This window comes from Narcine bancroftii, chromosome 7, assembly GCF_036971445.1.
Source record: "Narcine bancroftii isolate sNarBan1 chromosome 7, sNarBan1.hap1, whole genome shotgun sequence".
NCBI classification, from domain to species: domain Eukaryota; kingdom Metazoa; phylum Chordata; class Chondrichthyes; order Torpediniformes; family Narcinidae; genus Narcine; species Narcine bancroftii.
In genome coordinates this window covers 158,675,220-158,681,225 of record NC_091475.1, presented here as the reverse complement: position 1 = coordinate 158,681,225, position 6,006 = coordinate 158,675,220, and the positions used below count along the sequence as shown (strand labels likewise).

The following is a 6,006-nucleotide window of genomic DNA, read 5'->3' as shown; positions in this document are numbered from 1 at the left end:
TTGTATCATTGTTGATGAAGAAGATGCACAAGAAGGAAGTGATTTTAAACAAAGCAGAAATGATATAAGGGTACTTCAGGTGGAAGGATGGGAGGGAAATTAACAAGGGAAGTCCATGCATATAAAACAAAGTTCACAAAGCCAGAAAGAGAAGTGACTACTCTTATATTAAAGTTAATTAGTAAAGGAAATTGTTGTCACAGGACTGGCTGGAAGAATGCATAATTCCTGTATTTTAGATTAGATGAAATAAAAATTAGAGGACCATCGGTTAAGGGTAAAAGATTAAAGGGAAACTTTTTCCACAGAGATTTGTGGGCATGTGGAAGAAAATGCCAGCTGAATTTTGACAATTAAGATGAATTTAGGCAGGTACTGATGGGAAGGGTACGGAGGAATATGGTCTAGGTGCAGGTCAGTGAAACTAGACAGAATAATAGTTTGGGACAGACTAGAAGAGTTGAAAGGACTGTTTCTGTGCTGTAGTATTCTCTGGTTTTATTTAACAGGAAGGAGAGAGTAATTAACAATGTTTGGGAAGGGAAAATGAAAAACTTTTATTCAAAGATGAACAAAAAAGCTGAAGATAATGTAACAGAAGACTTTCCATGAAGTCAACTCATGATAAAGTTAAACTGTATAAAATTAGGGACAGATAGCAGAATGAGGCTTTCATAGGTAAAAATTCAAAAAAGAGGAAAGGTCAAACAGACCAGCCCAGTGTCAGAAATGAGATTCCACAGAGTTCTTTGCTGATGTTTGTGTTGTCTCTAATTCAAATAGTGACATGGATTTGCAAATGGAAATATAAATGCTAGAATTTGCAGATAATGTTAATAAAGAATAATGCTGTACAAATGAAGAATTTGATAAAATACAGAAAAAGTTAATTATTACAAACAAGTTATTCTACTTGGATAATAAAAGTGAACATGAAGGGTAGAGGGGAGTGGAGAGTTGAAAAGTACAGATTTTCAAAATATGCTAAAAGCAATGATTCAGGGTATTTGAAGAAATGAACCAGACTCTGGGTTCACTTCAAGAACAGAACTGACAAAAAAAGGTATATTAAACATACATGATGGACTGATGAGATCATATCAAGAACCATACACAGTTCTATTTTCTGTATTAATGACACTGGTCATTCACAATGACAGGAGGTTATTTATCAGGTTTAAAACTAAAGGTATACATATGCGAGTTTTCTTTTCAAATCGCACAAAATTCAGCATAATTTTTTTGTCAAAATGGTAACAATACAGAAGCAGCAGTTAAGGTAGTTAAGCTTTTAAGGGAGAATTAATTGATGTATTGAAAGAAAATCAGATAGAGCATAAAGACAGCATTGGTTGCTTGGGTAAGTTCTTCAGTTTAACTACAATAAGATGCATTCAAGAAGAAATAGAATTATCTTCAAGTTCAGTTATTGTTATTTTGTAATAACCTTGTCAGTCAATGCCAAAAGTTATAACTTTTGATCATTTATAACATGACTTAGTTATCAGCTTGTCTTTTTTTTGGGTGATACATTATCATTTGAAAATGAACATGACATCATTTGAGATCAATTAATGGTGTACTCACATTATTTACTCATTTATATTTATCATTGCTTGCTCTTGAGATTCAGGATAAGTCTCCTCTTAGGAATCAAGTATCATCTTATCCACCTTTGCACTTATGTACTGCAATAAATTACTGTCAAAGGAGATTGAAAGATTTTTAATTGGAAACTATTCAAGTGTTTGACTATGATTCAAATAGAGATCCATAATATTCTAATTCTTGAATATCTTACAGGTTTACTTCTTTCCCTATTAAATTGATGGGAATTTTGCTCTCACATGTCCATCTCAATAATAAAGTTGTACTTTGAATTTATTGTCCCATTTGGTATATTGACCTTATGGATCAATTTGATAATTGATCATAGGTCATGGCAAAACATGCACACTGTTGTAGAACCATTGCCTTGCAGCTCCAGCTACCTGGGTTCAATCCTGACCTCCAGTGCTATATGTGTCGAGCTTGCACAATTTCCCTGAGTAAATCTGGGATGCCCCAGGTGCTGCAGCAGACATGCAGGAGAGCTTAATCAGCCACTGTAAATTGCTAATTTTGTAGATCACAGAAATTGTTTTACTGACACCTTCAGGAAGGGCTCAGACACAAAACACCAGTAATAAATCTTTACCTCCTATGAACCCTACGAGACCAATTGAGTTCCTCCAGCATCACGGCGCTTTTACTACAATCATGTTTCACTCCAAATATTTCAACATCAGGTTGAATGTCTACTGACAAATAACTAACAGAATCCTAGAATCCTCAAAAAATTGTAAATCTAGGAAATCAACATTGATATTATATCCTGGAGCTGAATTAATTTCAACATATTCGGTTTTTGATCCCACCAATGGGTAGCCTTGGAACCATCCAAAATGTCTGCATTCCATTGGCTTGCTAAGTACAGTAATTAAAGTAGTTCTGCTTTCAGAAATCTACAAGATCCATCGGTCACCGAGTTATTTCTTTCATCAGACTGCAAACAATGCATAATTGAGTAAATGAAATGCATCTTTCTGCATTTTAAGCATGGTTAAAATTCTAATGAGAAGTTATCTTTATATATTGCCTCTTCAGGAATGTTATCTTGGACAGTGTAATGAAGCGAGCAGATGGGGAGAACCAGAACTGTGATGGATTTTGACTGAGGCTTTCACTGAGGTCACACATCTGATATTAGTGAGTAAAATTGAAGTACATGGGACTGGGAATAAAGTACTGTCATGGTTACCCTAGTTGGCAGACAGGAAGAAAAGTGTCAGAATAAATAGTCCTTTCTCTAAGAGGCAGGCAGTGTACCACAGATTTCACTGCTGCACCGCACTTATTCACAATGTAATGATTTTGATGATGGAATTGAATTAATGTACGTGTTTGTAGATGACAAGAAACAGGGTGGGAGATTGAACGATGAAGAGCATGCAGAGGCTCCTGCTATTGTTGGGATGAAAAAGTTTCATGGTACGGCTGAAGTTGCATAATATGGACAAATCTGCAATTTTCTCTGTTGGTAGTAAAATGGGAAGACAGATTATTGTCTGAGCAGCAAAATATTAGGAAAGAAGTAGGTGTCTTGAGATGTGGATAGAGTAGGAAATTAAGATTCAGCAGGATGTTAAGAAGGAAAATCAATGTTGATCTATGTTGACCTTAATTTTGTACAGGAGCAGGGATATCTTACTGCAATTGTACAGGCCTTTGGTGAGATCATGCCTTGAGTATTCTGTACAACTTTGATCTCCCCTTGAGGAAGGATGTTCTTTGTCATGCAAGGACTGTGCTAGATTGATTCCTGGGAATGGCAAAACTAATGCATGAAGAGAGATTGGGACAATTAGGCTTATATTCGCTATAGTTTAGAAGAATGAGAAGGGACTTTACCGAAATGTAGAAAATCCCATTTGGAATGGAGAGACTGCATCCAGGAAGCTGTTGCCAATGAAGGGAAAGATCAGAACCAAGGAGATTTTTTTTTCACTCAAAAATGAATAAACTGTTGAATATGCTCCCACAAATGGATTGAGGATGTCACCAAAATCAAATGTTTCCCAACCTGGGCTAGCCGGAAACCATGGTTGGGTGCAGAGTTCCAGGCCCTTCTCAGAGCTTGTAATGCTGCCTTCAAGACAGGGAATAGGATGGTACTAAGATCAGCCAGGGCTAAACTATCCTGTGTAATCCGGAAGGCAAAATGAGGGTATGTATAGAAGATCCATAGACAGCTGTGCAACACAGGTGACAGGAGGCGTGTGTGGAAAGGGATCAGACTATTATGGATCACAAGTCAGCCTTGCAAATTGAGGACAATGACGCTTCCCTTCAGGACAAACTGAATACCTTCCATGCATTGTTTCATGAGAAGAACAGAATGATGCCAAAGAAAGTTCCGTGTCTACTGGTGAACAGACCCTCCTCCCACATAGACGCTGCAAGGTGACAAGAGCCCTATCCAAGGTGAACCAACAAAAGGTGGAGGGACCGACAACATACCTGGTCAGGCACTGAAGGACTGCAAAGAACAATTGACATAAGTTTCACGGACATCTTCAACATCTCACTACAGCAGTCCATCATTACCATAGCATTCAAGCCAGGGCTGTGTGCTCAACTCACTCCTGTCCACACTACTGACCTATGACTGCATCACCAGATCCAGGTTCAAAAGTGTCATCAAGCTTGCAATGGCACAACAGTATTTGCCTTCATCAGCAACAATGATGAGTCACCCAACAGAGTAGGGGTGGAAAATCTCGTGAAATGTTGTGAGAGTAACAACTTGAGTCTCAATGTGGACAAGACAAAGGAGAAGATTGTGGACCAAGAATGACAACCCTCTAATACACACATGTCAAACTCTGGCCCACGGGATATAATTATATTTGGCCCGCAAGATCATTTCAAAAATGTATTAGAGGTGGCCCGCTGGCCGCCGCCCCAGTATAGCGCATGCACAGTAATACAACAAATTCCAGAATGCATTGGCGTCAGCCTGCTAATCGCCCCCACCTCCTCTGTTTATGTTGCAGGGTCTCACCGTGGACTCTGGTTTTGGGGCCTGGCCGGTGTCAGGGGAAGCCAAGGCCGCTTCCCAGCCCGGAACCGGAGGCCTCGGGCCTGACTTCGCCAGGACCGTTGCCCACTCCCCCTTCCTGCCGCAGGCCGATCCGCAACTCACGGTGACGGGGCCACTGATCCGCCGAGATGCTGCCCTGCAGCGAGAGCCGATGCCCCCGCACTGTCGTTGTCCAATCCGATCGCCCGCAAACCCCGCCCTCCCGCACACAGGCCTGAGTAAGTATTATGAACTTTAATCTCAGGATAAAACGATCTTCCAATAGTTTCATGTCACAGTGATAAATATATTCCTGGTTAAAAATGGTCCTGCAACTGGATACAAGCTCATTAGGCATAAAACTTGAAAAGTGTGTAAATCAAAGGATATCTGTACCAATAGAAAAAGGCCATGGCAAATAACCCAGCTAGAGTTCATGCCCACAATCAGTCACCCATTTGATTGTTTCAGGAATCATGTTATTCTCCCACATTCGCAATAGCCCTCAGATTTTACTATTCGACAGCACACTAGCAACATTTGACAAATCCTCTATAGAGAAATATTATTTATTGAATATTTTATTTCTCATTTGTTAATGCTTCTGGAAAGAGTTTATCCAAAACTATTATTAAACATTTATTTTAATAAGAAAAAGTTTAACATTACATATGCTGAAAGAAGAGAAAACAGGCAGATGTTGTTGAAAATTTTCAATAAATATTTAGTTCGGCCCTCGACTTAGTCCAAGTTTTTAATTTTGGCCCTCCGTGAATTTGAGTTTGACACCCCTGCTCTAATACTCATCAATAACTCTGTTGTAGAGAGAGTGGAGAGCATCAAGTTCCTTGGAGTTCACTTAACCAGTGACCTATTGTGGACACTCAACATCTCCTCACTCATCAGGAAGGTGCCACAGCGACTGCACTTCCTGAGAAGACTGAAGTGAGCAAGGATACCAGCCAACATTACGTCAACCTTCAATAGGAGCTTGAACTTGAGCATCCTCGCTGGCTGCATCACAGTGTGGTGCGGTTGCTGCAGAGAAATAGATTGGAGGTCAATCCACAGGACTGTAAGAGTGGCAGAGAGGATCACTAGAGTCTCCCTCCCCCCCCTCGACGTGATCATTGTCTGAAGCGGGTGTGCAGGATCTCAAAGGATGGTGCGACTCTTCTGCTTGTCCTAGTGAGTAGTGATTTGTGGAATTCTCTGCCCAAGGAAGCAGTAGGGACTGTCTCATTAAATAAATTTAGGACCTAGTTGGATAGATTTTAGTATAGAAGGGGAAATAAGGGTTATGGGCAAAAGGTAGGTGGAGCAAATCAGCCATGATTTCAATGAATAGCAGATCAGGCTTGATAGGCCAGAGGACTTACTCCTGC

At 39.9% G+C, this 6,006-nt stretch overlaps 1 long non-coding RNA gene across 1 annotated transcript in view; it reads right to left on the bottom strand.

Annotated features, from left to right (window-relative positions):
* The window catches only part of LOC138740063 (uncharacterized), a 695,594-nt gene that overhangs the window by 373,565 nt on the left and 316,023 nt on the right, over nucleotides 1-6,006 (bottom strand). The window lies entirely within an intron of this gene.